This window comes from Rhipicephalus microplus, unplaced genomic scaffold, assembly GCF_043290135.1.
Source record: "Rhipicephalus microplus isolate Deutch F79 unplaced genomic scaffold, USDA_Rmic scaffold_232, whole genome shotgun sequence".
Classification (NCBI taxonomy): Eukaryota; Metazoa; Arthropoda; class Arachnida; order Ixodida; family Ixodidae; genus Rhipicephalus; species Rhipicephalus microplus.
In genome coordinates this window covers 4410-10000 of record NW_027464803.1, presented here as the reverse complement: position 1 = coordinate 10000, position 5591 = coordinate 4410, and the positions used below count along the sequence as shown (strand labels likewise).

General features: G+C 58.3%; 2 non-coding genes across 2 annotated transcripts; both read right to left on the bottom strand.

Moving 5' to 3' along the window:
- Positions 1-572: 572 nt before the first annotated feature.
- Positions 573-725, bottom strand: LOC142792689 (5.8S ribosomal RNA). Its single transcript, XR_012891132.1, has one exon. It is a non-coding gene; the product is annotated as a 5.8S ribosomal RNA (ribosomal RNA).
- A 1719-nt stretch (positions 726-2444) lies between these two features.
- On the bottom strand, positions 2445-4259 carry LOC142792697 (small subunit ribosomal RNA). The gene has a single exon (XR_012891140.1). It is a non-coding gene; the product is annotated as a small subunit ribosomal RNA (ribosomal RNA).
- Positions 4260-5591: the final 1332 nt, after the last annotated feature.

The following is a 5591-nucleotide window of genomic DNA, read 5'->3' as shown; positions in this document are numbered from 1 at the left end:
CGCAGCGAACCGCAAACGTCGGGCGCAGCCTCCTCACCTCCCTGCGCTTTGCGCGCGAACGTTCCCTGTTCGCGCGGCAAAGCCTGGAGGAGGCACGGCCCCGCAGCGTGTTCGAGCGCCCGGTCTACGGGACACCCTGCTTACTTCGAGGGCAACAAGCGCAACGCAAGGCTGCGATCTCGCGCACTTTGCGCACGGCTGGAGAAGCTTTGCTGGCCGGCTTTCGCTCCTCGTGTTTACCGTGCGTTAAAGTTGCGCGTCCGTGGCTCTCGCAGCTCTTGCGCGCCCGGTCGCAGAGAGGAGTACGCAACCTCGACCGCACTTTCCCTGCAGGCTTCCTTCCGACTCGAAGTCCTGCGGCGGTCTCAACGAGGTGCCACATCCTCAATGCAGTCGGTCGCCCCCGTTTCGGTTGGGCTCTGGCACGACGGTCGCCACCGTCTCGCCCTTGAGTGGCCGCTGTTGGCGCTCGCTGTGAGGTGTTCAGCGTGCTGTCCGTGTTGCCGACGCGGTCAAAACGAGTCGACGGCTCACGTTCCCTTGTGCGCCGAAGGCTCTCTTGATATGTGATCCGACCCTCAGACAGACGAAGCCAAGGGAAGACCCAAGGCCGCAATGTGCGTTCAAAGAATCAGTGCTCAGTGTGTCCTGCAATTCACACCAAGTCTCGCAGCTGGCTGCGTTCTTCATCGACCCGAGAACCGAGTGATCCACCGCTTAGAGTCGTGAAAAAGTGTTTGTTCAATTCCGTACAGTCAAAACCAAACGTTTCTGGCACTCGGCCAAACAGTGGCCAAGAAGGGCGCTTTTCAGCGCACGCTTGGACTCCAAAACTCTGCCGCGCCTTTTTCGGCTGCCGCAAATCGAGCAAACGGTGTGTTTCGGACGGCGTTTCGCTTTCGCTACTTGCGAGTGCTTTCGTGGTCCACCCCTCTATAAATACTCGGGAGGCGTCGAAGCCGGTTCTCCAAGCCGGACCCGTAGGTATCGTTGTGTGCTCGCTCTCATTGGCCCGCCTAACCAGAAAATGCCTGCGGTACACCCATTTGGATAAGAGTGCACGCAGATGCGGGCCTCGACGGCTACACATTTCCTCGGGCGGCCGCCTCCCGGCCTCCGTGGAGCGCGGGATGCACGGTCCCATCGACAAGCCTCTCCCGTTTTTACCGTGGCGTCGCGGTTCACCACGGCAGGCGGGTCGGTCTCCTCCGCATAAAAAGGGGGACCCCCGCTTTTTGTTCCACGAAATCGCACAAGCTTTTTTCGCATCCACGGTTTGCCACCGCACACCAAAATGCCGATCCGGCTGCCTACTTTAGCCAACAGGTGGAGCCAGGCGCGCCGTACTTGCGCGGCACTTCCCACGTCCACCGAAGTCGGTGCCAAGGACCACTTTCGGCGCCGGAGCCGCGTACGAGCCTACTCGAGGCGGAAGAACGAAGCCAGCAAGGGCCTGGCCGCAAGTGCGTTCAATTGTCGGGACGTCCAAGTCCCTCGTTCTTCCGTGCTTCCTCTTTCGGCAAGTCGTTGCGGCACCTTCCCAAAGCGCGCAGACCCGCTAATCGCGACGAGCGCGACGTGGCCGTGCCGCCTTTCCCTCGGCAGCAAGCAAAACGCCTGGCAACGTCGACGCTCCCCTAACCGCGATCTCGCACCGTGTTTCGTGTGGCGAATTCAAAAGCCGGCCGGCGCTGCTGCAACCATTACGGTCGGTACGCATACGCCGCGGAGGGCGGGACGGTCATCGGAGCGTGCGGTTCCTCCATCGAGTACTGCGCACCTCGGCCGTCGCATCGCCGTGCCATGACCGGCCGCGCGTCAACGCGAACCGGTGCCAGCGAGATCCCTCGCCTGCAAGAACCGACCGGCAGCCTCCGTCACCCGAGGACGCGGAGGCGCTTGCCGCGGACGGCGGGACGGTATGCACTGGTGCACAGCGGACCCGTCACATCGCCAGTTCCTTGACCGACCGCCGACGCTTGTGCCGTTCCTCTCGTACTTGGCAGTCGCCGCGCGATTGTCGGGTCTCGTTCTTGCACGCTCGAACGGTCGGGAGGGCACTCGGCTGGCGTTTCGGGAACGCGCAGCCTCGCCTTCTACCGACGTAACCACGACTCGCCGTTCGCGCTCCGCCGCTCCTGTTTACAGTACTAGGCGGTCCCGCAGCGGTCGGGTCGCGCATTTCGAGCGCTTCGAGCCACGGTGCAGTGGCGGGTCGAAAGCCGACCTATGAGTGCGTTGCGCCGTTTGTACCCGCGTCCGCCACCTGGCCGACCGTCCAAGGTCGCGGTGTTGGCGTCCGCTGGGCGCAACAATTTGTCACGGGGTGCCGCTCCACATTCAGGCAGCCCCGTGGGGAAAAGCCGACCCCGCGTCCAAACGGGGTCAGCGGCAGAAAGTGTCGGGCGCAGACGCAGCTGAGGCGCTCACCCTTCACAATCCGTTAATGATCCTTCCGCAGGTTCACCTACGGAAACCTTGTTACGACTTTTACTTCCTCTAAATGATCAAGTTTGGTCATCTTTCCAACAGACCGGCGCAACCGAAAGGCCGCGCCGGACATCGGTCCGAAGACCTCACTAAATCATTCAATCGGTAGTAGCGACGGGCGGTGTGTACAAAGGGCAGGGACGTAATCAACGCGAGCTTATGACTCGCGCTTACTGGGAATTCCTCGTTCAAGGGGAACAATTGCAAGCCCCTATCCCAATCACGAAAGAAGTTCCACGGGTTACCCAGTCTTTTCAGACAGGGATAAAGACACGCTGCTTCCTTCAGTGTAGCGCGCGTGCGGCCCCGGACATCTAAGGGCATCACAGACCTGTTATTGCTCTGTTTCGTGCGGCTAGGAGCCGCTTGTCCCTCTAAGAAGGTTGTAAGGTGCTGGGAACCCCGCACCTATTTAATAGGCTAGAGTCTCGTTCGTTATCGGAATTAACCAGACAAATCGCTCCACCAACTAAGAACGGCCATGCACCACCATCCACCGAATCAAGAAAGAGCTCTCAATCTGTCAATCCTCCCAGTGTCCGGGCCGGGTAAGTTTTCCCGTGTTGAGTCAAATTAAGCCGCAGGCTCCACTCCTGGTGGTGCCCTTCCGTCAATTCCTTTAAGTTTCAGCTTTGCAACCATACTTCCCCCGGAACCCAAATACTTTGGTTTCCCGGAAGCTGCCCGCCGAGTCATTTGAGTAACTCAGGCGGATCGCTGGTTGGCATCGTTTATGGTCAGAACTAGGGCGGTATCTGATCGCCTTCGAACCTCTGACTTTCGTTCTTGATCAATGAAAACATTCTTGGCAAATGCTTTCGCAGTAGTTCGTCTTGCGACGGTCCAAGAATTTCACCTCTAGCGCCGCAATACGAATGCCCCCGTCCGTCCCTCTTAATCATTACCTCGTATTCCAAAAACCAACAGAACAGAAACGAGGTCTTGTTCTATTATTCCATGCAAGTTTATTCAGGCGACTCGCCTGCGTTGAGCACTCTAATTTTTTCAAAGTAAAAGCACCGGCCATCTCGAGGCACACAATGAAGTGCACCAAGAAAGAACCGGCATGATGTTCAGTCCGAGCCGTCGCATCGGGTAGATGCACTACTCGTCTGGAACTGAGATCCAACTACGAGCTTTTTAACCGCAGCAGCTTTAGTATACGCTATTGGAGCTGGAATTACCGCGGCTGCTGGCACCAGACTTGCCCTCCAATTGATCCTCGTTAAAGGATTTAGAGTGTACTCATTTCAATTACGGGGCCTCAAAAGAGTCCCGTATTGTTATTTTTCGTCACTACCTCCCCGTGCCGGGAGTGGGTAATTTGCGCGCCTGCTGCCTTCCTTGGATGTGGTAGCCGTTTCTCAGGCTCCCTCTCCGGAATCGAACCCTGATTCTCCGTTACCCGTAACAACCATGGTAAGCAAGTAACCTACCATCGAAAGTTGATAAGGCAGACACTTGAAAGAAACGTCGCCGGCTCGTGGCCATGCGATCAGCACAAAGTTATCCAGAGTCACCACACAATACGGGCCGAAACCCGATCGATCTTGGTCTAATAAAAGCACCCGTTACCCAAAGGGCTCCAGGCTCACTGCATGTATTAGCTCTAGAATTGCCACAGTTATCCAAGTAGGAAGAAACGATCTAAGGAACCATAACTGATTTAATGAGCCATTCGCGGTTTCGCCTTATTTCGGCATGTACTTAGACATGCATGGCTTAATCTTTGAGACAAGCATATGATTACTGGCAGGATCAACCAGGTAATCGTTCGACTGCGCGTCCGTCCTCGCCTTCGGCGGGCCGGACGCAGTCTGTGTGCGGCGGAGGCCACCTTCAGGCGCCCCAACACGCTTATTTTGCACTCCGAGATGACGGCGTTCGAGCTCGCTACGGCACAACCTTCCCGAAAGACGAGTGGGAGCCGTGCGGCAAGAAGCACGTTCATGCTCGCTCTTTTTCGTTGCATCGACTCGGTCGCGCCGTGCGGGTTGCCCAAGCCCGCTGCACTGTCGGTGGACCGGCCGGAACTAGCAACGGAGCCGAGACTGCAAAGCCGCCAGACGACGGGTCACGCCCGCGTCTTCGGCGCTTTCGCATCTGAATCGCCCGAGGACGACACGGAACACACCTCGATATCGTGGTAAAACGGCACCGTCCGACAACCAGCCCCTAACGCATCAAGCGGATGAGGCTGCAGACGACTGCCGTGGATTCCCCTGGAGCAGACCCGAGGACACGCTTGACGAGGCCGAAGCCCGCCGCATATCAGACACCCGGTCGCTTTCGCGTACGCCGCTCACGAGAACCCCCACATAATAGCAGCGATAAGTACCCAGACCTCCTTGGGCACTAATACGAGCGTACTCGAGAAAATTTCACCGCGGGTGTGCCCCGAAACGTGTGGCACGTTGAGCGTGCCACAAGTCTACGTCGCTCTCAAACCCGCCGAGGTCGTAGAATTTGCGACCCTACTCACGAAATTCCCACCGAGGATACGGCCGCAAACGTACCGCACCTTGGGTAGGCCACGAGTTTGTGCAACACTACGCTGACGGCACAGCACCGAGGTCGTGCGCGCACGCACGGGAAAATTCCGCCGCGGTTTCTGCCGAAAACGTGAGGCACCACGACTCTCCGCAAGTTCGCGTCGACTGCGAAAGACCGAAGTCGTGAACGACGTGTCCGCTACTCGCCGCCGACACGCTGGACACCAAACGTACAACGACTCGACGGCGTCGTAGAGGCCCACGACGCGGTTTTCCTTAACGACGTCTCGGCGTGGCACCGACAGGTTAGAACGGCCGACCAACGTTCCCTGTCCGCCGTTCGGCTCAGTCGAAGGGCTCGGCGACTTCGGCAACGCTGCGAAGCCGCACGGTGACGCACGCCATGTCCCCATTTTTTTTTTTTTTCTTTCTGCGTCTGCCGGGGTGCCCCTATAATAGCAGCGATAAGCACCCAGACCGCCGTGGGTCGCTCGCCCCGGCTGACGTGGTTTTTCGTACTCCTGCGGCGGTCGCCGTCAAGCACGTCCAAATACGCTACTTTCGTGGGCGCATTCACGCTCTTTCGCTTCGCCGGAGTGCCAGCACTCA